At 36.8% G+C, this 27,990-nt stretch overlaps 1 protein-coding gene and 1 pseudogene across 2 annotated transcripts in view; both read left to right on the forward strand.

The window, feature by feature from the left end:
* The window catches only part of L3MBTL4 (L3MBTL histone methyl-lysine binding protein 4), a 338,998-nt gene that overhangs the window by 119,671 nt on the left and 191,337 nt on the right, over window positions 1–27,990 (forward strand). The gene's annotated exons all lie outside the window — the stretch shown is intronic.
* LOC129081702 (small nuclear ribonucleoprotein-associated protein N-like) lies at window positions 16,367–17,240 on the forward strand (annotated as a pseudogene).

Here is a 27,990-nt window from a genome sequence, read left to right on the forward strand (position 1 = left end):
GCCACCTCACTCCTTGGTTATTTCGCTGCAGGTTTATGGCCACTCTCACCAACACTACTTCAGTCTTTATTCTTGGTGGTTTCAATACACCCATAGATGATCCTTCTAATACTGTCTTCTCAGCTCCTCAACGTCTTCCTTTGGATTATCTTGTCCTCCACCCTACCTCAGTCACTGGGCCCCATTGTCATGCTTTAGTCCATGCTTTAGCATGATATTGTTAATGACAATAATTAGTATAATTATTGTAATATATTTTAAGTAATTATAATAAATATTGTTAATGACAATAATGTAACCCTTTCATAATTGCAGGTTTTTTGTTTTTTGTTTTTTTTTGCATCCAGCTCTCTGATCTGTCTTGCTTTCTTTGTAGGTAATTCCCTTAAATGTTACTACTTACCACCGAATACCCTATCACTTTTTCATCTCCCTCGGGACCTGTAATTTATTGATCCTACCACTTTTTCGCTCTCTCTCATCTTCTTATTTTTCCCCCTTTTTCCACAGCATTAATTCTATAGATGATGGATATCAGGTCATTGCATGTGCTTTACACTTCCTTGTTCTCCTATTCATCTTACTTTCTTGTCAAAATCACAGCCTTGGGAAAATCTAACTCTCTGTTACTCTATACTTGCCTCATGAAGCCTAAACATGGCTGGAGAATTATGATCTGCCACCTAGACTTCCTGTACAAACTCACATGTTACCTGAACCCTAATGCTGACTAGACATCATTGTTTCCCCAACCTGTTGACTCTCTCATTCTCCCAGATAACTACTTCATATCTCTTTCCCTATCCTAAAGTTTCCCACTCCTTTTGCCACATCCTTATTTTCAGCTGATGATGTTTATTACTTTCTATTCCACCTAGAAAATGGAAGCAATCAGAATCGTCTTCCATACATGTGCAACACCATATATACCCAACCATCTGCTTCTTTCCCCATATATCCCACTTGTCTCCCTGTAGTTATAGATGAATTTTCCATGTTCCCATCAAAGGCAACTCTCTTCCTTGTTTCTTTTCTCACCTCCTCCTGCTTCCTTAACCACATGTCAGCAACTTAACTGTCTTTCTTTTATTGTCCATTTTTCTCTTTCCACAAGAGAATTTCCATCAACAAACAAATGTGGTAGTATTTCTTTCATTTTTAAAACATCATTTCCTTCTATTCTTCATTCAATTCCATTGAAAGGAAGCCTCTTTGAAAGAGTTGTGTATACTTCTGTTAACATTGTTTTTACCTGGCTTCTAGGGCACTGCATTCTCTTAGTTTTTCTACTTACTCATTGTCAGTTCTTTCTCAGACTCCTTTTATTTTATTCCTTCTTATCTTACCAAACTCTTAACATGGGTGCACATAAGGGCTTGTCATTTGACCTCTTCTTCAATTATATTTACTTCTTTCATAATTTCATCAAATGTCTTCACTTTACAGGTCATCTGCATACTGATGAACTCCAGACTTCTATATCAAACTACCTGACACCTCTGCTTGATATCTAGTAGATAGTTCAGACTTGACATGTCCCAAAGTTGAATACCCAATCTTCTCTAACTCTCTACTCACTGTCTTCTCCATCTCAGGCAATGATCATTCTGTTCTTCCCATTGCTCAAGTCAAAAACATGGCATTACCATGGACTCCTCTCTTCCTATAATAATTAATATTCAAGTCTGACAGCAAACAGTCTGGCTTTATCTTTGAAATGTACATGGAATTAGGCTTTATTTTTTTAACATTTTGACTAATATTCTAGACCAGGCCACTATCATCTCTGCCATCTCTCACCAAGATTATTGCACTAGCCTCTTAAGTGGTTTTCCAGCTTTCAGGCTACCCACCTCCCACCTGCCCCAGTGGTCTCAATCCAGCAGTCAGTCTGATTCTTGTAAAACACGGGTCAGGTATGTTACTACTCTGCACAAAACCCTCTAGTGCCTCTCTGTTTCTCCCAAGAGTAAAAGCTAAAGTTCATAATACCATGTCCGATGTGGCAGTGATGTTACCTCTCTGACTGAAACCCTTCTAATTTCTGTCTTGCTCACCCTGCTCCAGCAAACCAGACTTCTGACAGGTTGCTGCCTAAAGATCTTTGCACTGGCTGTTCTCTCTGTAATATTCTTCCTGATATATCCCAATCTCTAATGCTTTTAACTCTTTTAAGTCTTCCTGCATCACTTTATTTAAAATTGTAATAACTCTCGACCTGACACACTCCTGATCCCCTTAACTTTCCTCTATTTTTCCAGCTGTTACTGCCTTTTAACCTGCTAAAAAATTCATGTATTTGATGGTACCTGATTATCCCTAGTAGAATGTAAACTTCAAAGGAAAGGGATTTCTCTCTCTCTTTTGTTTGCTGATATATTCCTAGTACCTAAAATAGTCCTAGGAATGTAGCAAGCACTCTGTTAGTATTGATGTGTTGCATAAATAAATGAATGATTTTTTTAGAGCTCTATCAATTCTGAATCTTAGTATCAGACTAGTAAGCATGCAACAATGGAGTAAATATTTGTGGACCCATTCCAGTTTTCTTTTTTATAACTAAAGGATAATTTATTAAGAATAAAATGTACACATCTTAAGTGTACAGCTCACTAAATTTTTATATATCTAGCAATCCCTTCTCTCTCTTAAGGACTCTGTCCAGGTCAAAATAGAGAGTATTTAGATCACTCAAAATTTTTCTATTAAGCGCCTCTCCATCAATAACACTACCCTCTTCCATACCTCTCCAGAGGTAACCATTATTTTGACATCTATTTTACCAAGGTTAATTTCTCCTGTTCTTTTGCTTCTCATAAATGAACTCATACACTCTGTACTCTCTTGTGTCAGACTTCTTTGATATAAAAACAGATAGAGTTGACACTTGCCCATTGAATCTGATAATCTATAGATCTTTCACTTTCATTTTCAGTTTGACTTGATGTGTATTTTTTGCTCTATGCTTAAGATACAAGTACTTTCTTAGTATTTTTCATGTTTGGAATTGATTCAGTTTCTTGAATATGTGGGTTAATGTTCATCATAAATTTTGGAAAAATCTCAACTATTACCTCTTCAAATATTGATTTTGCTCATTTTCTGGGATAATAGTTACTCATATGTTATACAGGCAGATTCCCAAATCTCTCAAAATCTGTTTCATTTTTATTCTTTTTGTGCTCAAATTCAAATAATTGCTATTGATCTGTCTTTCATATCTCGTTTTTTTCTACTGCTCTTTTCATTCTGCTTCTAAATTGCACCAGTGAATTCTTAATTTTAGATATGAAATTTTAAATTCTTGGATATTCATTTTCTTTTGAAATAGTATACTTTTCTGTTGAATTTCATCTTGCCCTCCATTTGCTTACCTTTTTTCTATTTCATTTAACATAATTAAAATAATTAATGTCCTTGAATGCTAATTTCAGCACCTGTGTCATCTGTTAGTTTGCTTCTATTGGCTGTATTTTTTTTAGATTACAAGTCACATTATCCTGTTTCTTTACATATCTTATAAGTTTTTATATGTGCTGGATGTTGTGTATAAAGTACTGTAGAGCCTAATATAGATATTATTTTTCTCCAGAGAGTCCATGCCTCTTGTTCTGTTAGGCAACTAGTCTGAAGGACTTTAGTGGGTTGAATGGTAGCCCTCAAAATGATATATCCACCCCCCAGCCTCAAGAACCTGTGATTGTGATGTTATTTAGGAAAAGGGTATTTGCAGATATAATTATGTTAAAGAACTTGAGATGAGGTCATTGAAGATTGTCTGCATGGGCCTTAAATCTGATTACAAGTGTCCTTATAAGAGAGAGAAGTGTCTTTATAAGAAGACAGTGGAATGATGCAGCCCCCAGCCGAGGAACACTTGCAGCCACAGGACACTGGAAGAGGCAAGAGATGATTTTCTCCTAGAGCTCTCAGAGGGAGTACAAAACTTTGCCAAAAGTTTTGCCAAAACCTTGCCAAAACTTTGATTCCAGATTTCCAGCCTCCAGAACTATGAGAGAAGAAACCCCTGTTGTTTTAAGCCACCAATGTTGTGGTTATTTGTTATGGTAGACCTAGGAAGCCAACACAGGGACTGATGACTTCGATTTGGTTAGGAATTGAACTGGGTTTGGAACAGGCTGCAGGTTTAGTTTTAGTTCGTCTCTGGTTTCAAATGTATTGATAAACAGGACACTCAAAAAATGGCCTTCTTTCTAGTGATCTAGGATCAGTAGATTGCAGGAGATCTCTCTGGTTTCCAGGCCTCCGCGAGCCTCCTGGGCCCCTGGGCCCCTGGGCATTCAGCAACACTCAAGCCCAAGGGAATCAGCTCCAGGTCTGGGGTTCCTCCAGATTCCGGTCCGTCCAGCCAGCCCGTGCGCTTCTGACAGCTCCACTGGCTGCCTTCTCCTCCAGCCAAAACTGTCACCTATGTCAGGTTTGATCCTCTGTTTCTCCATGAGGCTTTTGATGAACTCTGTTCACTTAGGAAGGGGCTCTGCCTTATCTGGTATTTAGATCATTTACACTTCTTTGCATCCACAATTGATTAAAAAACTTACGTTTTTATAGTTTTGTAGAAGTTAGTTTCTTGATACTTTCTAGTTGTAATACTTCTAATTGACCTCTCCTACTGTTCAACATCCTTGCCGGGAGCAGAACTCCCTAACATACCTACTGCAGTTTTAAATTATTAATTAATAAATAACTAAACTTTTGATATTATTATCATATACATTATATAAACATTGTATGGTACATATAAAAGTATATATAATTATAATATATTGGTACATAATTATTCATGTAATTTAAAATATAATTAGTTGTTAATACCTTTGAGTATGAACTGTGTGGAGGTTAGTGTGACTGGTGTATGATCTGTGTGAGGGCCAGTAGCTGCTGATTGCAAATGCTAAGCCCTGGGCTTTCAAGGTGGAAAAATGGGAGAAACGAAAGGAATAAATGGATAGGTATAAATAGTTAGGAACATCTGTGCTGAAATATTGGAAATAGTTTGTGACTGAACAATAATTTAATAATATGTTTTAGCTTTTATCTAAAATAAAGTAGAGGACTAGCTATAGATGATTAGATGTTTGTATTATGCTTTTAATTTACATTATGTGTAACTGACATGGCATGCCAGGGTTTAGAGGGAAAGAGGTTGTGAATAATTTTTTTTTCTATACCAATTATTTCACCAGAAATAATTTAGGCTTCTGATACTGAATTATGGACAAAAATGTAGGAAAGCATGGGAAACCATGTTAATTACAAATATTCATTCTCCTCTGTTGCCTGAAAATTATTCATTGGCTTGGACATTATTTATTTTCTTGAGAAATTCATTCATTTTAAGAACGCGTTGTTCTGGTCGAGATAAATACTCAGTTAGACATGAACAGAGAAGGCTCCTACAGGCAACTGGATGATTTCCTGTTTCAAAGGGTACATGTAAACATGAGCAATTTGTACAGAATTTTAAATTCATAACACAGTTTTGAGCTCCAGCTCCTTGTTCTTTAGAAGTAATATATTTTATTTTATTTTAATGACCTTATAGGACTTGAAAATATATGTAAATGAAATCTACTAAACATTCGGTATTATTGAAATAGAGCCAAGATCTTCATCTTTTATAATTTGACTTTTTATTTTTTTAAATTTTTATTGTTATTCTATTACAGTTGTCCCAGTTTTTCCCCCTTTGCCCTCCTTCCCCAGCCTAACCCTGACTCCCACAGGCAACCCCTACACCTTTGCCCAAGTCCATGGGTCATTCCTACATGTTCTTTGACTAGCCCCTTCCTTTCTTTCCCCCTCCTCTCTGGTCACTGTCAGTTTGTTCTTTATTTCTATGCCACTGGTTCTATTTTGCTCGTTAGTTTATTTTGTTCGTTAGATTCCTCTTATAGGTGAGATCATACGGTATTTGCCTTTCACTGACTGGCATATTTAACTTAGCATAATGCTCTCCAATTCATCCATGCTGTTGCAAAAGGTAGGTGTTCTTTCTTTCTTTCTGCTGGGTAGCATTCCATTGTGTAAATGTAACACAGTTATTTGATCCACTTATCTACTGATCTACATGCTAATGGGCATTTAGGCTGTTTCTAGCACTTGGCTATTGTAAATAGCACTGCTATGAACATAGAAGTGCGTAAGTTCTTTTGAATTGGTTATTCTGGATTCTTAGGGTACATTCCCAGAAGCAGAATCACTTGGGCAAAAGGCAGTTCCATTTTTAGTTTTTTGAAGAAATTCTATACTCTTTTCTACAGTGGCTACACCAGTCTGCATTCCCACCAACCATGCACTAGGATTCCCTTTTCTTCACATCCTCACTGGCACTTGTTGTTTGTTAATTTATTAATGATGGTCCTTTTAATTGGTGTGAGGTAATAACTCATTGTAGTTTTAATTTGCATCTTTCTAAAGGCTAGTGATGTTGAGCATTTTTTCATATGTCTATGGGTCATCTATATGTCCTCCTTGGAGCAGTGTCTATTTAGGTCCTTTGCCCATTTTGTAATTGGATTGTTTGCCTTCCTGTTGTTGAGTTGGATGAATTCTTTATATATTTTTGAGATTAAACCCTTATCCAGTGTATCATTGGCAAATGTGTTCTCCCATATGGTCAGTTCCTTTTTCATTTTAATGATGGTTTCTTTACTCATGCAGAAGCTTTTTAATTTGATGTAGTCCCATTTGTTTATTTTTTCCATTATTTCCCTTGCCCAATGAGATATATTGGCAAAAATATTGCTACATGGAATATCCAAAATTTTACTGCCTATGTTTTCCTCTAGGACTTTTATAGTGTCATGACTTATATTTAAGTCTTTCTCATTCTCGTGTATGGGGTATGTTCATGGTCTAGTTTCATTTTTTTGCATGTACTGGTCAAGTTATCCCAACACTATTTATTGAAGAGGCTATTTTTACTCTATTGTATGCTCATTCCCCCTTTGTCAAATATTAATTGACCATAAAGACATGGGTTTATTTCTGGCCTCTCTATACTCTTCCATTGATCTATGTGTTTGTTCTTATGCCAGTACTAGACTTTTGATTATAGTTGCCTTACAGTATAGTTTGATATCAGGTATTGTGATCCCTCCTACTTTGTTCTCCTTTCTTAAGATTGCTGAGGCTATTTGGGATCATATTTGGTACCATATACATTTTTGAAATATTTGTTCTAGATGTGTGAAATATGCCATTGGTATTTTAATAGGAATTGTGTTGAACCTATAGATTATTTTGGGTAGTATGGACATTTTAATGATGTTAATTTTCTAATCCATGAACCCAGTATATGTTTCCATTTGTTTGTATCTTCCTCAGTATCTTTCTTCAGTGTTCTGTAGTTTTCCAAGTAAAGGTCTTTTACCTCCTGAGTAAGTTTATTCCTAGAGACTTTATTTTTCTTGTTGCTATAGTACATGGGATTTTTCTTGTAGTTTCTGTTTCTGATGTTTCATTGTTAGTGTACAAAATTGCCATCTATTTTTGAATATTGACTTGGTATCCCACTATCTTGCCAAATTCACTTAGTTGGCTGAGTAGTTTTTTGGTGGAGACTGTAGGGTTTTCTATGTACACTGTCATGTTTTCTGTGAACAATAACAGTTTTACTTTTTCCTCTCTAATTTGGATACCTCTTACTTCTTTTTCTTGTCTGACCACTGTGGCTATACCTTTCAGTACTGTGTTGAATAGAAGTGTTGAAAATGGACACCCTTGGCTTGTTCCTGATCTTAAGGAGAAAGCTTTCAGTTTTTGTCCTTTAAGTTGGCAGTAGGTTTCTTGTACATAGACTTTATTATGTTGTGGTATGCTCCCTCTATTCCCACTTTGTTGAGTGTTTTTATCATAAATGGGTTCTGGATTTTATCAAATGTTTTATCAGCATTTATTGATGTGATCATGTTACTTTTTTCCTTCATTTTGTTTATGTGGTTTATTACATTTATTGATTTGCAAATATTGTACCATCCTTGCATCCCCAGGATGAATCCTACTTGATGATAGTGTATAATCTTTTTAATGTATTGCTGGATCTGAATTACCAACATTTTGTTGAGGATCTTAGCCTCTGTGTTCATCAGAGATATTGGCCTGTACTTTTTTTTTCCTTTGTTGTGTCTTTACCTTTTTGGAATTAGGATAATATTGGCCTCATAAAAAAAAAATTGGAGTTTTTCCTCTTCTTGACTTTTTGGAATAGTTTGAGAAAGATAGGAGTTAGTTCTTCTTTAAATGTTTGATAAAATTTACATGTGAAGCCATCCTGTTCAAGGCTTTTGTATGTCTGGAATTTTTTGATTACTGCTTTAATTTCACTAGTTGTTATTGGTCTGTTCAGGCTTTCTGCTTCTTCTTAATTCAGTTTTGGGAAATTATGTTTGTAGAAATTTATTCATTTCACTCAGGGTGCCCAATCTCTTGGCATGTAGTTGTTCGTAGTATTTTCTTATATTGCTTTGTATTTCTGTGCTATTGGTTGTAATATCTCTTTTGCTTCTGATTTTATTTATTTGGGTCCTCTCTCTCTTTTCTTGATGAGTCTGTTTAAAGGTTTGTCAATTTTGTTTATCTTTTCAAAGAACCAGCTCCTAGAGTCATTGATCCTTTGTATTTTTATTTTAGTCTCTATGTCATTTAATTCTGCTCTGATCTTGATTATTTCCTTTCTTCTACTTGTTCTGGGCTTTGTTTGTTGTTGTTCCTCTAGTTCTTGTAAATGTAGGGTTAAGTTATTTATTTGAGATTTTTTCTGTCTTCTATAGGTAGGCCTTCATTGCTATGAACTTCCCTCTCAGGACTGCCTTCGTTGTGTCCCCTGGGTTTTGGGTTGTGTGTTGATTTTCATTTGTTTCCAGACACTTTTTGATTTCTTCCTTGATCTCACTGTTAACCCATTAATTATTTAATAACACGTTATTCGATTTCCATGTATTTGAATGTTCTTGAGCTTTTTCCTTGAGGTTGGTATCTAGTTTCAAGCCCTTGTGATTGAAGAAGATGCTTGATATGATTTCAGTTTTCTTGAATTTGTTGAGGCCTATTTTGTGTCCTACCATGTGACCTATCTTTAAAAATGTTTCATGTGCATTTAAAAGAATGTATATTTTGCTTCTTTGGGGCGAAATGTTCTGTATATATCAATTATCCATTTGATATAGAATGTCGCTCAATGCCACAATATCCTTGATGATTGTTTGGAAAATCTATCCATTGTTGACAGTGCAATGTTAAAATCCCTTACAATGGCTGTGTTGCTCTTGATCCCTTTCTTGAAGTCCTTCCGGATTTTCCTTAAATATTTAGGCGCTCTTATGTTGGGTCATATTTATATTTATAATGGCTATATCCTTCTTTTTGGACCAGTCCCTTCAGTATTTTGTAGTAACGTTCTTTGACTCTTGTTATGGCCTTTGTTTTGAAGTCTATTTTACTTGTATTGTCTGATACAAGTATTGCTACTCCACCTTTTCTTTTTCACATCCATTTGCTTGGAATATTTTTTTCCATCCCTTCACTTTCAGCCTGTGTAGATCTTTTGTTTTGTGGTAGGTCTCCTATAGACAGCACATATGAAGATTATGTTTTCTTATCCATTCAGCTACCCTATGTATTTACATTGGAGCATTTAATTGATTTACGTTTAAAGTTATTATTGATAGACACTTATTCATTGTCATTTTTCCTTTTGTACCTGTGTTCTTCTCTCTCTCTCTTTTTCTTCATCTTCTTAAAGCAGTCCCTTTAGCATCTCTTGCAATGTTAGCTTGGTGGAGATGTATCTTTTAGCCTTCTTTTTTTTTTTTGGTCTGGGATGCTCCTTATTTCACCTTTCATTTTCAATGAGAGCCTTGTTGAGTAGACTAGTCTTGGTTGCAGGCTTTCACTTTTCATTACTTGGAATATTTCTTGCTATTCCCTTCTGGATTTTGGTGTTTCTATTGAGAAATCAGCTGCTAGCCTTATTGGAGCTCTCCTGTATGTTACTAGCTGTTTCTTCCTTGCTGTCTTTAAGATTTTCTCTTTGTCTTTAAAATTTCCATTTTAATTATGATGTGTCTTGGAGTGTGCCTCTGGGTTCATCTTGATTGGGACCCTCTGTGCTTCCTGGACTTGTGTGATTTTTTTTCTGTCACCAAGTTAGGGAAATATTCTGTCATTACCTTTGAATCAGGTTTTATACGCCTTGCTACTTTTCTTCTCCTTCTGATATCCCTGTGGTGCAAATATTATTATGTTTCATATTGTCCTGAAGTTCCCTTAAACTGTGTTCTTTTTGAGTCTTTTTTGTTTTGTTTTGTTTTGTTTCTCTCTCTGGGTTTTTTTTCTACCTTGCCTTCCAACTTGCTGATTTGATCCTCTGTCTCATCTAGTTTGCTTTTAATTCCTTTCAGTGTATTCTCATTTCAGAAAATCTATGTTTCATTTCCCCCTGGCTCTTATTCATAGTTCTTATGTCCTTTTTCCTGCTGTTGTGATTCCTGCTGTGTTTCTTATAGCTCCCAGGAATTCCTTATAGTTCTCATTGAGCTCCTTGAGCATCCTTATAACCATTATTTTGAACTCTATGTTTGATAGCTTGCTTTCCTCAATTCCATTTGAAACTTTTTCTGGGGATTCCTCCTTTCCTTTCGATTGGGGGTTGTTTCTTTGTCTCCCCATTTTAGGTGACTTTTTTGTTTGTTTCTGTGAATTAGATTGAACTGCTTTGACTCCCTGTTTTTGTGGGGTGGCCTTCTGTGGTTGGAGACTTGTCGAGCCTAGGGGCTCAGTGTCCTTGATCTCCTAAGGGGGATGCTCTTGGGATGCCCTTTATGCCATTTATGTGGGCCCTCTTGTTATAATTGGGTTTGGGTTGTTGTTGGGTCATCCTTTGGTGGGTTCTTCCCTCCAGCTGGCTGACTGAGAGTTACACTGCCCACCATGTCATATATGCTGTTATTCAGGTGCTACCAGTACAAAAACAAAAGCAAAAACAAAAAAAAACCCAGGAAACAAAACCCACACCCACCAAAATAACCCCCAACCACAACCACACTATGAACAACAAATGACAAGTATTAATAAAGGTGGAAAGAGATTAAGACTACTATAGGAAAGGAAAAATCAATATGAAAAATCAATATAGGAAAGGAAAAATCAATATGAAAATTAATGGAAAGAAAAATGATTTTGAGAAACTTGAGGGAGGATAAATAATAACAGCAGGGAATAGAAATAAGGCAAAGACAGAAAGGAAATTTAAAACATAAATAAAAACGGGAGGGAAGAAGGCAAAATGGAATAAAAAAGGGAAGAGTGTAATATGAGGTCTAAAAATATTTTTTAAAGTGAAAAAGTAGGAACAAATTTGAAGAAAAACATCCACCACAACAATGTCAATGACAAATGAGCAATGATTAATAAAGGTGGAGAGGGAATAAGAAGGAAAAAAGAAAGAAAAGATTGTGAGATGTCAAAAAGAAAGAAAAGTGATTTTGAGAGGATAGAGGGAGAAGAAATAATAAAAGTTAGGCATGAAAACCAGGCTAAGGAAGGGAAAAAATAAAATTTAAAATGAGAAAAAAAATAACAGGAGGAAGACAAAATGGAGTAGGAGAAAGGAACAGTAAAATTTGAGATTTGAAATACAATAATAGTGAACATCTAGGAATAAAATTGAAATGCAACAACAACCATCATATCAACCACCAATGAGCAAAGAATAATAAAGGTGGAGCGAGAATAAGGATATTATAAAAAAGGGGAAAAGAATGTGAGATGACTAATGACAAGAAAAATGGTTTTGAGAGGCTGGAGGCAGGAGAAGTAGTAAAAATGCAGAATAGAAAAAAGGCGTAGAAAGGGAAAAAATAAAATTTAAAACAAAAATAAGAGGAGGAAGGAGGAAGGCAAAATGATGTAAGAGGAAGGAGGAGTAAAATATGAGATCTGAAATAAACTAAAATAAAGAATAGTGAAATAATATGAACAAAATTGAAGACAAAGAAAAAATGTTAAAAACTATGCTGGAGAAGAAATAATGCAAACCGTAAAGAAGACTGTGATGGAATTCATTTCAGCAGAGTCCAGGGTTTGCCACTGTATTTTCTTTCTGGATCAGCCCTTGGTGATGTCAGATGGTGTCCCAGTCTAGCCGTAGGCAGCCTGTTCGGAGCTACAAGTGATCCACAGTCTGTGGCTGTCTTCTTCAGGCTTGGCTGGTTCTTACTGTTCTGCCCTGCTGGCTCTCCTTCTACATGAGGCCCAGGAGTGGTTCATCTAGTTCTGAGAGCACTTCCATCTAGTTCCAGCATCACCTCCATCTGCCTCCTGAGGGGGCCTCTGATGCAGTTGGGAAGGTGGAATCCCTGGGTCACCTCCAGGGGACGCTGTTCAGTCTTCAGGATGGTGGGAGTGTTTCCCCACCCTCCTGTACCCTACCACATGTCTTGGCTTGTTCCAGATTATTTACAATAATGTATACTTTTTTAAAAAAGATTTTATTTACTTTTAGGGAGAGAAGGGAGGGAGAAAGAGAGGGAGAAAAACATCAATGTGTGGTTGCCTCTTGCATGCCCCCCACTAGGGAACTGGTCCACAACCCAGGTATGTGCCCTGACCAGGAGTTGAACCGGCAACCCTTTGGTTTGCAGGCTGGCACTCAGTCCACTGAGCCACACCAGTCAGGGCTAATGTATACTTTCTGATGAATTAACTATCCCTTTCCTGTGAGGGGCCAATCTGTGTAAACGGTTCAGCTCTTTCCTCCTTGGTGCTGATGGCAGCTCTGTATAAGAGTTGAAGCTGGGCAGGACCCTGAACACCTCTTGTTGCACCTACTTTTAATCTCTGCACTGTTTTCAGTGGATCAGGGCCCGAGGAACCAGCATAGTTTGTTGTGTATGACAGAAGTTCCGAAAGGGCCCTTTCAGAACTTGTCTTTTTTTGCCCTGCATTTATGCACTCAGCAGGGGGCTACTCAACCTGGCCTCATTGACCTGCAGAGCCTGCAGTCCTACAGATAGGGTTTGGGCATGCCTGCCCATGAGGGGACCTGCCTGGCTACAAGAAATCCCAGGCATTCAGCTCCTGGCCTTCTAGTCCCCAGCCAGCTGCTCTCACAGGAGACTCAGACCTGAAGTCTCCACTCTGCACACAGCCCCTTGTTCGCCAGCCATGCTGGGTCAGGCTCCACAATACCTTCATCGTGCCACTCACTGTTCTTGCTGCACAGCTGGACTCAGTGGGAACAAAGGGCACTTTCACTCTGGTTTCTTTGTTAGCAGAGCCGTTGAGCACGCACTTGTGAGCACAGGGTCCCTGCGCAGTCTTGGCTTCAGTTCACTTTTAAAAGATTCTCTATGTGGCACCCACGCTGCCGCACTGAGCCCTGGGCTGGTTCTCCACGCACTCCACCTCCCCAAAAAGCACAAAATCTCTCTGTCAGGGGTGTCCACAGCCTCCCAGTGCCTCCAGCAGTTTTAGGAGATAGAGTTTCTTTCTGGAACTCTCCTGGTTGGTGCTGCAGCTATGGACGTGCTGCTTGCTGTGTGTGTATGTGAGTAGCCTAAGTCTCCCAGACGTTGTGTATCCTTCCAAGTCTCTCTTGATTAGGGTTGTTGGTTTCACTAAGTGGGACCAGCCCCTGACCCCGCCCCCAGAGAGGAGGGAGCCACTAAGCTGCATTTTCTGTCTGATCTCTCCTCTGCTGCAGGCAGCTCACACAGGGCATTTCCCTCTTAACTTACAAAATCTCTTACTGGATGGTGCAAAGCATTCTCTGTATTTCTTGACTTCAAAAAATTCATTTCATCTGAGATTCCATTGGTTGTTCAGGTCACTTGTCGGAAGATCAGCCAAAAATCTGTGCTGGGGGTACAAGCAAGTGGGCTCAGCTTCCACCTACTTGGCTGTCATCTTCCCCTCATAATTTGACTTTTTAGATAAAAGCATTTGAATTGAGTAATGTTGGAGTGAAATATGAGATGTTTTTTCAAAGACACTAAAAAAACCCTTATAAACAATGCTAAGTATCGTTTGCTAAAAATAAGCATCTACATCTGATAAGCATTTACTCTGAGTATGAATAGATGGTAGTGTAAATTTTCTAAATGGACTCTGTTTTCACCCATGTCATTGGTAACCCAGGTTGGAGCAGAGAAGCCAAAGACTATTGATGCCAAGATCTTGAGCATCATCCATTTCCTGCCCCCATGACCCCATCACTTCATTTTGGCCCATGGCATCACAAATAACAGTTCTCTATTTAAGATTTCCTCTTGAATTATGCACAGTTTCTCAACAGAGCTTTCTATCTATTTAGCTTTCCCTATTACTTCTTGCACTGCAGCTTCACCTAGACCTCAGTGCCCCCCACCCTACCCTTACCAACTCTCCAGGTCTCCCTTGGGGCGCTCTGTCCAGAGTACACTGAAAGTGCATCCCTTAGGTAACACGCCTGTGAGGACTTGTAACTTCCTAAGTGCAGTGTCTATATGATCTTTTCCATTCTTCAGATCTTTAGCCACTATAAGATAAAAAAATCAGCTGAAACAATAATGCTTCTGCCAATTTATAACTTGCTCTCCCAGGTAGCCTTTCTGATCTTATATCACCCTCTATTTCAGCGGATAGCCTTGCCTCTCATTTGCCTGAGAAATTAGAACCCACCTTGTGTTAATCCCTCAACTTCTCATTCCTCCCACTTTGCCACACTGAATTTGTCTTCCATGCCTCAGAGAAAGTTGCAGCTTCTCATTTCTGAGATGGTTTTACTTGTTATCCCATTTCTACCATATTTCTTTACTCCCATCCTCAGTCGTTCTCTGCAATCTTCCCATTAATCTGTTATGAAGTTTCTGCACTCTTAACCATGTCCTTCCTGAGGAAGCTCCACTACTATTCTTCCCATTGCTACCAGAATTATTAAAAGTGTGTTATACATTTGTTTCCCTTCTTGCCACCTATTTACTCTTCATAATGAGCCAGTCAAGATTCTTTCACCTTGCCACAGTTGCTGTGGTTAATTATGGACCTTTTAAGCTCCCCTTGTGTCTTTTCTGGGTCCGCATCTCCCACATTGAAAGAACCCTCCCTTGGCTTCTTTACCATTCTGTCTTGATTCTCTATTTTGTTGTCTTAAGGGTTCTCTATTGCTTCTTATTCCTCTGCCAACTTTGTATTAAAGTTCTTCAGGCTTAATTGGTAAACATATATCAGTCTGGGTCCTGCTGGAAAAAGGTGGCACTTTGTACACACCTTAGGAGAGGACTATTTATGGCATCTTGGGCAGGGTTGGGAGAAACCAGTGAGGAGTGGGACTGGGCACCTGGAGAGAATGCGAGCTACAGGAGAGGCTCCAGGGCAGGGGCATGGCCTTAGGTAGGGAACTGCCAAATAGCCACTGCCAACCTGCTCTCTGGCAGGAAAGAGACCTGGAAATGAGCACCCCACCTCACTTTCCACCTGTCTTCTCTAACTCTGCTGATGCTTCTCATTGGCCAATACTCATCCATAAACCTGAGGGCAAAGGCCGTTGATGCCACCCATGGAGGTCAGTTACCTTGGCACAATGTGGATCTAGAGGAAAGTAGAGGAGAATATTCTACCTAACACTACTTATTTTTCTATCCATTTCTCACTTTGTTTCTTTATCAGTACATGTATTCCCACAGCTTCACTTGCTACCTCTGTGTTTATGACTCCTAAGTCTGTGCCTTATCTTTCTCAGCCAAGATCCAGGAACTTATTTTCATTTGTCTGTGAGATATTTTCACTTGAGTCACTTCAAACTTAATATGATCAGTATAGAATCCATTATATTCGCCTTTGAAGAAAAATAAAATGGAATCAAAACCCTGCTCTTTTTCCAGTGTTCCTTATTTTTATCAAAGTTATACTTTTATTGAATACAAAGTGAAAAAGTTTTGTTTTAGGACACTTATCCTAAGACCTCCTCTACCAGATTTCTCTTCTGTAGAGGCAACTGCTTTCATTTATTTTAGTTAATTGCTATTGCATTTATCCCTGTGAATATAAACATGGACTTGTTCAACTTCTTGACTTCTCTGTGGGATTCTCACTACGTGTATTGAGCTCTTTTTGCTCCCACAGCCCCTTCCCCATATACACATTCTACACCTCATTCATCTTCTCAGTACAGATAGATCTCAATTTTAGTTATATCAATATTTTTATTTACTCACAACACATTAGTTATTATAATCAAGAGGAACATATGTCGACTTTTACATTCTAAAAGAAAAAGAATGGTTTAAGAGAAGTTCAGGTTTTTGCTGAGCCTCCACCTTGTGGCGCTCCCTTCCTGCAGTGCTGCATTGGAGCGCGGAACGCGATGAGGCCAGGGGTTTGTGCAGGGGCAGCTGGACTCATACATTTGGTGCCTGCCTGGAATGGCACCTAGAAGGGAGAGGCGAAGCCTAGAGGCCAAGAAATGGACCATTTACATTTGAGAAGGACTATGTAACAGCATGTACTAAGGTAGAAGTCCAGGTCAAAGGTAGGAGTACAGCCTCCCTGAGCATCTTGAGATGCTCAACTGTAAGATTTGAACCTGCCCTAGATCCTCCCTGGTCAGATCTTCATTGGCACTTTCAAGGCTTTTGACAGGCATAATAACTTGATCCTCTGTGATTGTGATGAGTTCAGGAAGATCAAGCCAAAGAATGTGAAGCAGCCAGAGCATGAAGAGACTAGGGTTTGGGTCTAGTGTTGCTGTATGGTGAGAACTTAGTTTTCATGACTGAGGAGGGTCATCCCCCCAAAAATACTGGCATTGCTTGTGTCGCATTTGTGAGAGCTGCAGGAGGCCCTGAGGTTGGCAGGCCTTGGGCAGAAGAGTACCAGCTGATGTTCCAGTTCTACGGGCTCCTGCGGGATTAGCAGACTTAGTCCAAGGGTTAGGGGGATCTTCCCAGCAGGTCATGACTCCACAGGGATGAGGTACTGTCAGAGCTGCCACTGTAGTGGCCACTGTCAGCACTGCTGGAGCCCCAACTTAGAACCCACCAAGTCAGGGGACTCTGCTCACACCTGGGGGCCCAGCAACCCCTCCTCCAGGCATTAGGCTCTTCCACTGGTATGAGACCATCCATTGGGCTTCCCGCTGCGTGAGGGACACCAATAGGCATGCCTCATCCAGGAATGAGACCCCCCTCGAGCAGGAATCAAAAGCCTCTCCCCCAGGAATGCATCCACCCAAACCCTAGGACGCTATTGGTCCTTAGTCACTCTTTTCCTTCAGTGCACTTTGTGAAACTATGTAGAGTGTTTGTGAGCTTCTGTCCCCTCTTTGCAGCATTAATATTCACACACAAAAAAATGCATAGATTTAAAAAAAGAATTACAGGGATTTTCACATGTTTCCATATCATAATACTTGGAAGGAAAAAAAGTTGGTAGTTCATAAGATAAATTTGTACAATAAGTGGGTAAATCGGTAGGTTTTGGTTAAACTTAAATGGGTAGATATATTTGTTTGATAATGTTCACTTAATTTGAATGGGCATATTTGAGTTCATTAATTTGCTTATTCATTTGTCCAACAAATAGCATTCTGTGCTCCAGATATTATCCAGTTCTGGTAACAAAAAATTAGAAGAGACTTTTAGTTTCCAGTTCAACATGGAAGGAGCTTGGAAGTTGACATTCTTTTCCTAACAAGTAAAAAGCTGAACAGACTGAAAAATTGACATCTCTTCTTAGATCCCAAAGTGAGCTCAACAACAGCAAATATCAGGGAAAATCCTCTCATATATCTGGCAAGAAGAAGGGAAAAGAAACTATTTTGAAACATACTAGAGCACTGCCTTCTTCTTAACAAATTCACTGTCAGGAGGAAACAGCACACCAGTCTGGGGGTTTTATCAGAGCCTGACTGACTTGAGGAAAGGGAAATACCTAACTCTAGCCACCTCTAGCCATCTCAAGGGAGGAGATAACGTTTGTGAAATTCAGTTCAGAGGCCCAGGCTCACTAAAGACAGAGACACAATCACTAGACTACAGACTGTGTCCCCTCCCCTACACCTCACTACCACATTAGTAAAGGGCTTTTATAGCAGCTCCTTGTAACCTTTTACCCAGTACATCATAGCTGGCTATCAAGAAGAAAAGTTATAATGCATACGAAAGGGCAGAAAACACTTTTGAAGAGACAAAACAAGCATAAGAACCAGACATGGCAGAAATGTTAGAAGTATCAGATTAGAAATTTAGAATAGTTATGGCTAATATGCTAAGGATCCTAATGGATATAGCATGCAAGAAAAAATGGCAAAGAAAAGCAGAGAGAGGAAATCCTAAGAAAGAACCAAAAAGAAATGCTAAAGATTAAACAAACAAGGTAACAGCAATGAAGAATGGTTTTGATGAGCTTATTAGTAGACTTGATATTGCTGAGGACAGAATCTCTGAGGTAGAGGATATTGCAATAGAAACCTCCAAAAACAAAAAAATGAAGAGAGCAAAGACAGGGAAAAAAATAGAATACCCATGGACAGCGGAATGACTATAAAAGGTATAACATGTGCATAATGTAAATACCAGAAGGAGAAGAGGGCAAGGAACAGAAGCTCTATTTGAAACAGTAAGGACTGAGTATTTCCCTAAATTAATGTTGATTACCATTTCATAGATCCAGGAAGCACAGAGAACATCAAGCAGGATAAATTAAAAAACAAACAAATGAGAAAAAAATACAACTAGGCATGTCATTTTCAAACTGCAGACAATCAAAGATAAGGAAAAGTCTGGAAAGAAACCCGGGCCATGGGGTGGGGAACCACCTTATAGTAGAGGAGCCAAGATAAGAATTATATACAACTTCTCTTCAGATATTATACAAACAAGAAGAGTGGAGTGAAGTAATTACAGAGTTAAGAGAATAAGACCACCGACCTGGAATTCTGTAGCATGCAAAACTGTCCTTATAAATAAAAGAGAAATGAAGACTTACTCAGACAAACAGAAATTGAAAGAATTTGTTGCCAGTAGACTTAGCAAGAAATATTAAATTTTTCAGAGAGAAAGTAAATGCTATAATTAGAACTTTACATAAAGGAAGAACATTGAAGATGGAATAAGTGAAAATGAAATAAAAACTTGTATTTTTTCTTATTTTTAATTGCTCTAACAAATTATAGTTTGTTCAGAATAACAGCAATAATGTAATATATTTTGTATATTTAGATATGCTTATATAAAAATTAAATGAGTGGCAGCAATGATACCAGAGACAAGAGGAAGAGATCAATATTATTTTCTTATTATAAGGTACTCATATTACCCATGAAGTGGTATAGTATTATTTGAAAGTGGACTTGGATTAGTTTTAAGTGTATGTTGTAAATTCTAGTTAAATCAGTAAAATAAAGTAAAAAACAAAAGTATAATTCATATGCTAAGAAAGAAAAGAAAATGGAATCATATAAAGTACTCATTTAAAACCACAAAAGTATAAAAAAAGCGGGAGACTAAAAGAGGCACAGAGAAAAAAAAGGACAGAAAATAGAAAATAATAATGAATATGGTAGCTATCAATCCAATTATTTCAATAATCACTTTGGATGTCAGTGGTCTAAATGCACAATTAAAAGACAGAGACTAAACCTGTATCATAAAACATTACCCAACTATATGTTGCCTACAAGAAACCTATTTTAAATATAAATGCATTTAAGGATCAAAAATAAGTATATGGACTATGCTAACACTAATCAAAAGAAATCAGAATAGCTTACCTATATTAATTACAAACAGAGCTGATAATTTCTAATTTGTATGCATCTATCAACAAAGCATCAAAATACGTGAGACAAAAAGTGATAGAACTGCAAGAATAAATAGATTAATCACTGTGATAATTGGAGATCTCAACACCTCCCTCTAAAAATGGATAGATCTGACAGAAAATCAGCAAGGGTATGGTTGAACTCAACTAAACCATCAATCAGCTGGATTTCATCCAACAACAGCAGAATACACAGTCTTCTCAAACTTACATGGAACATTCACCATTATGAGATCATAATCTGGGCCATTAAACACATTTAAAAAGTTGAAAAGACTAGAAATCATACAGTGTGTGCTCTCAGATCACAATGCACTTGAACTAGAAATTAAAAACAAAGATAACTGGAAAACCCCCAAATCCATGAATACTAAATAACATAAATAACACATGGTTCAAAAAAGAAATCAAAAGAGAAATTTTTTAAATATTTGGACCTAATGCAAATAAAAATACAGCTTATCAAAATTGTGGGATGCAGCAAAAGCAGTACTTAAAGGGAAATTTATAGCTTTGGATGCATGTATTAGGAAAAAAGATCTAAAGTCAGTTAATCAAAGCTTATACCTTAGGAGACTAGAAAAAAAAAAGCAAATTAAATCCAAAATAGTAAGCATAAGAAAAAAATAATAAAAATTAGAATAGAAGTTAGTGAAATTGAAAACAGGATATCAGTAGAAATCGAGGACACCAAAACCTGTTTCTTTGAAAAGATCAATAAAATTGATAACCCTCTCACCAGTCTAAGAAAGAAAGAGGAGAAAAATTACTAATATCAGAAATGGAAGAGGGGATATCATTATAGAACCCATGGACATTAAAAGGATAATAAAGGAATAATATAAACAACTCTGTGCCTTCAAATTGGATAAATCCACTATGATTTACTGGGTAAAAGGAACTGCTGTAAATAGCTCTTTACTAATGTGATAGTGAGGTGTAGGGAGACACATAATCCGCCAAAACTCACGCAGGAAGAGAGAGACAATTTGAATAGGCCTATATATCTATTAAATAATTGAGTCAACAGTTAATTACTTCCAAAACCAGAAAGTACCAGGCCCAGATGAGTTTACTGATTAGTTCTACCAAACATTTAAGAAAGAAATTATACCAATTCTCTACAGTCTTTTTCAGAGGACATAAGGAAAGGGAATACTCTGGCTCATTCTATGAGTCCATCATTAACTCTAATACCAAAATCACACAGACATTACAAGAAAATTACAGACCAATATCTGCCATGAACATACATGCAGAAATCCTCAACAAAATATAAGCACATCAAATCCAACAATGTATAAAAATACTACACACCACGACCAATAGGACTTATCCAAGGTATACAACTCTAGTTTAACAATTGAAAATCAATTAATGTAACTCATCACATTAACAGGCTAAAAAAAAGAAAAAACACATGATTGTTCAACAGATGCAGAAAAAAAAAATTGACAGAATTCAACACTTATTCATGATAAAAGCTCTCAGTCAATTATATGATTAATTTAGGACTTTTTATTTATAAAATTGATGTACTAATAAGGTTAATTATAAGAATGGATAGGAGAAATATATAACCTAATCATAGCTTCATAAATTTTAGAAATAGTGGTAATGATGCATTCAGTTTGTAAGTGTACCTATATATGTGTTTATATATACATTTCTGTTTTGCTGATACCACCCATGTAGTTACATGTTACATAGTTATATAAATCATTATTCATGCACTACATCATATTGTTATTGTGTTTTTCAATGTTTCTATATAATGTCTGCACAATATACTTCTATAAGTCAAAATTTGGAACTTTGGGCTAACTGGTGTGGTTTTTTTCATATTATAATGGAATTTGTGTAATATTTTCCCTTTGCCATTAGTTTTCTGGAAATTATTTATTCACAGAAATCACCCATAAACTACTACTAGTAATCATATCTCCTGGATTACCTGGGATAGTCCTGGATTATGCCTGTTGGAATTGTGTAATCATTAATAGTGCTCTCTTATTCTCAATAGTGTCCCATTTGGACAATACACTATGTGGTCTCTCAAGATACAATCAGCCTTTTTTTTCTTTTTCACATGTCTCATGTGAAATCCTGTCTTTGATTACTGTAAGAAGCTCAAGTTCTTCAGAGCTGGTGGTTTGTCAATAATGAGTGTAAATCATGTATGATTTAGTAGAAGAACCTTGATGGCTTGATGAAGAATCCAAAGTGGAAATTCAGAATGTGAGGATAAATAGAGAGCACATGTTGAAACAATGTCCACCGCAAGGGCTGGTGTTCTGAATGGGAGAGGAAGAGCAGCGGCCAGGTAGATAACCATTCATATTAATAATGAATGTGTAGTATGTGCCGCTTCTATGTCTAACATTCTCTAAATCTTACAGCAGAGATTATGAAGATATTTATGTTAGTTATAACTATAAACTGATTTTGAGATTTTTGTCCTCACACTGCTTATGAAGAAGGTTTTTCTTCCTAAGATATTACCCACAGACATTTGGCTGTGGAGCCCCAGATACTGCTTGGATTATGTCTAATTCTGATGAAATATTTAAGGATTTCTTAACAAGAAGTAAAGCCCTGGGCATTCTGTTAGAAATGTGAAATTTATATTTCTTGTGGGAATCTTACGGGAAAAACTAATTGTATTTGTTGTACCAATAACTACAGAAACAGAGAATTGGAAACTTATGCAGACAGACATATTTATCACAAATGGAAACATTTGGAGTCAAATGTCCTCTGCATTAAGCCTTCAACCAGGTTTCTCCTGGGCTCATTGTCATTCAAAATTAAAAAAGAGCTATGACTTTTAAAAAATTAGGTTATTCTTGATTGCTTTAGATAAAACTGCGAGTTTGTTGGCAAGTTCAGTAAACGACCTTATTGCCATGGCAGTATTCTAAAGAAACATTTCAAAAGTTTTACCCAAAAAACCACCTTCAAAAGAATAATCTTAGGATGTGTGTTTAAAAATGCACTTTCCAGGCATTATTTCTGACCCTGCCCCCACCACCGCTGCCAATGAATTAGAGTTCTTCTGGCAGCAGGGGATGGCTGGTTTATGGCTGGTATTTTAGTTACTAAGTCTTGAAAAAATTGCTCAAAAAATACGATTAATTTGGACAGTGACCTTGAAAAGTGAAAAGAATTTTAAAATCGCTATAGAGAATGTTACGAATTTTCCAATTTAGAGGTTAAAAGATTTTTTCCTAAAATACTTACCACAAGAGTGGACTAGAAGGAAGGTAGACACAATTGTATTCATTGAAAGAGCAGATGGGTTTGTGGGGAGGTTAGCAGGGCAAAGGGAATGGAGATGATTTGCCAAGATCGGGTGTGGAAGCAATGGGACAGAACGTGAGGGCCTCCAGGTCAGTTCCAAAACCACTAAAAGGGGCCAGCGACTAATGACCTGGAAGAAAGTGTCAGTCTTCAAATCATGATGATTTGGAAATGGCTGCACATTCTTAATCCTTATGTATTTCTGTACTTTCATATGTAAAATGGAGATAGCATATTAAAGTAAAATTTAAAAGTATATAAACTCTTCTGACATAAATTCTTTATTTTATGTTCTTTCCTCCTCTATTCTTGCCTGGATAGACATGTAAACAGATTGGCTCAGTGTGGAATTAATTTTTAATATGAAAAAGTATAGGTAGTTCTGGACTGCAGCCCTGTATTATGTTATTTTATTGTCATTATGAAAATGTCTCTTTATATTTAAAAATGTGATTTACCTCTGTTACATTAGATTTGTAGGTATAGTAGTCCCAGATAACCTTACAATCTATATTTTTGTATGGCTTTCTCAGGAAACTGTTTTCAGCTTAAGTCTGGTTTTGACATTTACTGGTTGTATGATCTCGGCAAACCTCTTAAAAAGTTACTTTTATCATCTATGAAAACAACATATTGTGGCATTAAACGAGAATACATATATTTTACATCTATGCCTGGAATGTTAAAAACACAATAAAAATGAACCCCCTGCTATACCCGGTACTTGCACTTGAACTGTGGTGGTGTTTTGTGAAGGCATGACCTGCAGTGGAACAGATGTCTGGCTCCGGCACTATTCCTGCATCTCCACCACACCATCCCACAGTAGAGCCTGCATCGTAGAATGTAAGATTTACTGTAGTCTTATTAGCACCAGTGTTTATGAGTAAGTGGTATTGGGATAATACATAAAGGCTTGGTTCATCTTTTTAGAATAAAATTTAAGGCTAAGTTTAGTTAACTGAAAATGTATTCATTTAAAGCTAGAAGAGCTCAGGTACAGTCAACTCTCTAACTAAGTTAACATCATTTATATGCTCATAATGCTTTTACCATGAGCCTTTAAAATAGATTAGAGACCTGTGACAGTATAATACATATATACAATAAGCCTGTTAAAATGGAAATTAAAATTTTAAAAACTATATAAGAGGAGCAAACAAATCTAATAATAACTTAAGCTAATAAAATTGTTGGTATTGAGCATTAAATTTAGCTCCAGTGTTCCTAGATAGATAACTGCTTATTTTCCAACTGCCCACAGGAACAGCAAGGATCAATGATTACCATCATGCATCTCATTCACCCTGTGGTTTTTCAGGGTTGACTATGTAAGCCACAGTGCTGAGAATCATGGAGGCAGCAACAATGACTGAGGCAAAGAGGCAAAGTAGCAAAGCTCAAGGGAAAGTTCCTGTGTGGGCAATGAGCAGTAAATGAAAAGACAAACAAAGCAAGGAGTCAGTCTAAAGGATTGACAGCTTTGGGTTTATGCTAAGGAAGGAGTGTGTCCTTGGCTTTTATTTGCTGATCTAGTTCTTAAATGTCCAAGTTATTTTCCCAGTCATTAAACACTCATGCATATGATGTTAGTACTATCACAAAGCATCACTGTCCTCTTGAGGGTATGAACTTGCGAGAGTAGTTGATTCAGCTGTCTGACCTTTGTCTTCTAGTTTATCAAAATCTGAGTAAGAAGGACCTATATGCTTATGCAGCTTTATTCAAACCAAAATATGTGAAAAAAATATAAATATTATGAAATACAGTGCTGGAGATGATTTGGTTTTCAAAATGATTCTTTGCTTTTAAAAAAAGACTGTAGATATTCTTAAAATGCCAATCTCCTCCATTAATTTGACCATCTGGTTAGAATTCTTAAAATTAGATTTTCACTCCAGAGATATGAAAATTCAAAGATAGGAAAATATCTTTCATAAAGATTATCTGGATACAGATTTTCATTATATATTCCAAGTTTAGACTGCCTTTGTCGGGGAGGGGAGCATCTATCTCATTGTTGATTAAGAGAGAGTATTTTTAATTTCCATGCTTTCATTGTCAGTGATTACATTCAGCCTTGGAAAGGATAATTTAACATTTCTTAATGAAAATAAGGTAAAATTTTGAATAGAGTACATAAAAACATTTTATCAGCTTTCAAAAATATTTTTTAAAGATGTTGTCTTTTCACTTTTTAGTTTAGACTCAGTTTTACAGTAGGATTCTCAGTAGGAGTGCAGGCTCGGTACCTGAAATAGAAAGGTCTTACTCCTTGACACAGAGCATGCGATCTGACTTGTTTGTGCTTAGAGGGTGCTTGCTTGCTTTTGAAATATAAATAATTGAGCTGCAAACTCAAAAGGATATTGAATTTGCTTATTGATAATTTGCTTATTGACCATTCATGTATCTTCTGTTTTCAAAGACTCTATGAATCTTTTCCCCATAATTTATTGAGTTTTTTGGTCAAGATTGTGTTAGATAAATTCTTTACAGATGTCTGTAGCTTGCTTTTTTCCTTTTTAATTAATGATAATTTGAAGAATACAAGTTTTTGATTATAACAAAAATTGAATTTCTTTAACCACTATTCCTGTTTCATTCTCCCTTTATCCCCTCCTTTTGGACTCCAAATACATGTATATTAGACCAGTTGATACTAGCTTACAACTTCCTGAGGTTGTGCTTATTTTAAAAATTTTTATTGTGTACACTTTCACTTAATAATTTCTATGAATCTGTTTTTAAGTTCACTGACCCATTTCCCTGCCATCTTCAATCTGTTGTTGAGCCTACCCAGAATTTTTTTTTTTTATTTCAGACATTTTACTTTTAAGTTGTAGCACTTTGTTTGTCTTTCATAGTTTCCATGTTCCTGCTGAGATTCGCTATGTGTTCACTCATTAAGACCATTTTTCTTTTTAAGTCCTTGAACATATTTTAATAGCTACTTTAAAGTCATTGCCTGCTGATTATGACATCTGGGTCATCTCAGGGTCTCTTTCTATTGACTGCACTTTAAATTTTTTGTAATTATATTGTTTAATATAGTATAATAATAAGCCAAAATCCAATATCCTCTTTAAATCTTTTCACTGGATAAAATTGTGTTGAGTTGCTGACCCTTCTCCTTATATGTTTTTCATAAAGATTTATGATTTTCATGGCCAAGAAAACCTTTCATTGAATGGATATATCACAATATAAGATAAAGAATGGTATTTAGAATATTAGAACTTTTAAACTTTTATTTTGCATAAATAAAATTTTATTTTTTTAAAAACTTTAAAAACTATAAAATTTTAAATATGTATCACATTTTGACAGTGGATGCCTCTCAGCATGCAGTTCAACTTGTACATGTCTCTCTCTGTTTTCATGCTACCTGTCTCTGTATATTTCCCTGCTCAAAGGTGGGGAAGAGCCAACAAATTAGATGCTGCACGAGGATACTACACTCAGTCATTTCAAGTCATATCTCAAGGATCTATCTAAAAGTGACAGAGTCTGTACTTTCACACATGGATAATTGAAGTTCTGCTTGTAAAGTTCACATGCTGAACTCCTACAAGCTGTACAACAGTTGATGGGTTTGACTGCATTTTTAAAAGTTAACCATGGCTCACATTCACCTGCTTACTTGCATACCTAATAAATTATTCTGTATTGGACATTATGAATGACATAGTATACACAGTTGAGAGTATTTGTCTTCCATTAAAAAGGGGAGAGTTTGTTTTATCAGACAGTGAGTTATTGGAGATTCTTCTAAATCTTCTTGAAGCTTAATTTTAGCCTTTTTAAAGCCTTTAGGGCTGGTCTAAAGTAGCTTTTATAGTGGCATCGTTCTTACTCCAAAAGCACCACCTTTTTGGTTTCCCAGTCAAATTTTCAGGATATTATTGAAATCTTTACACTCTGGTCTCTCTGTTCTCCCAGTGAAGTGTGACCTCTACTATCTTTGTTTTACTCGCGGCTCTGTGTCAACTGCTATCTCCTTGGCTTCACCAAGGTTTACCTTGCACATGCATTGTCCAGCCTTTGACCTAGGTCTTATGAATAACCCCCATAGACTTCTAGGTAGTAGAAGTCTATCTACTCTTCTCTATCTTCTCTATAACTTTGTCCTCCATTTTCCAGCTGCTTTATCAGCTCTGACCAGCAATCTCTGTCTCCTCAGCACAATATAACTGCTTTGTTAGTGTTTCTCCTCCTTGTGCTGTCATCAGGAAATTGTTTCCACACTGATGTCCTGACTCAGCTGGGTGTACTTCGGGATGACAATTCTGTGCTGCTTATTGCATAAAGTTTAAAAACGGTCACTTCATGTATTTCATCCAGTTTTATAGTTATTACTATGACAGGGCACTCTGTCATGTCTAGAATCCTAAATCTGGTAGAAATATTCTTTTGAAAGTTATTTCTAAGATCATTCATCCTCAAACTTTTGCATAGATCGTGTTCATCTGTAAGACTTGTTAACGCACAGATTGTTAGGCCCCACCCTTTAGAATTCTGGTTCAGCAGGATTGAGTTGCAGCCCAAGAATCTGAATTTCTGCCACATTCCCATGTGATGCTGATGTTGGTCTGGGAATGACATTGAGAACAACTTGCTTAGAAAGAGGGATCTTGAGAAAAATAGTGGGACTCATTTGGGACTTAATACACACAATTTTTCTTTCTTTTTTTTTTTTCCTAGTCTTGTGCCCTGAAAAATAAATTTATATTTTAGTTGGTTTATTATAATGCTAGGCATCTTTCTCTTTTTATTTAAAATATGGTTTTCCAAAAGCTTTGAGATTTTTTGCATTGAACAGGATACATTCTCCATTTAATTGATAGAAACTATGAGAATAGTTATAAA

The sequence above is a fragment of the Pteronotus mesoamericanus genome, unplaced genomic scaffold (genome assembly GCF_021234165.1).
Source record: "Pteronotus mesoamericanus isolate MK-2021 breed Mesoamerican mustached bat unplaced genomic scaffold, CSHL_Meso_final scaffold_118, whole genome shotgun sequence".
In the NCBI taxonomy this organism is placed as follows: domain Eukaryota; kingdom Metazoa; phylum Chordata; class Mammalia; order Chiroptera; family Mormoopidae; genus Pteronotus; species Pteronotus mesoamericanus.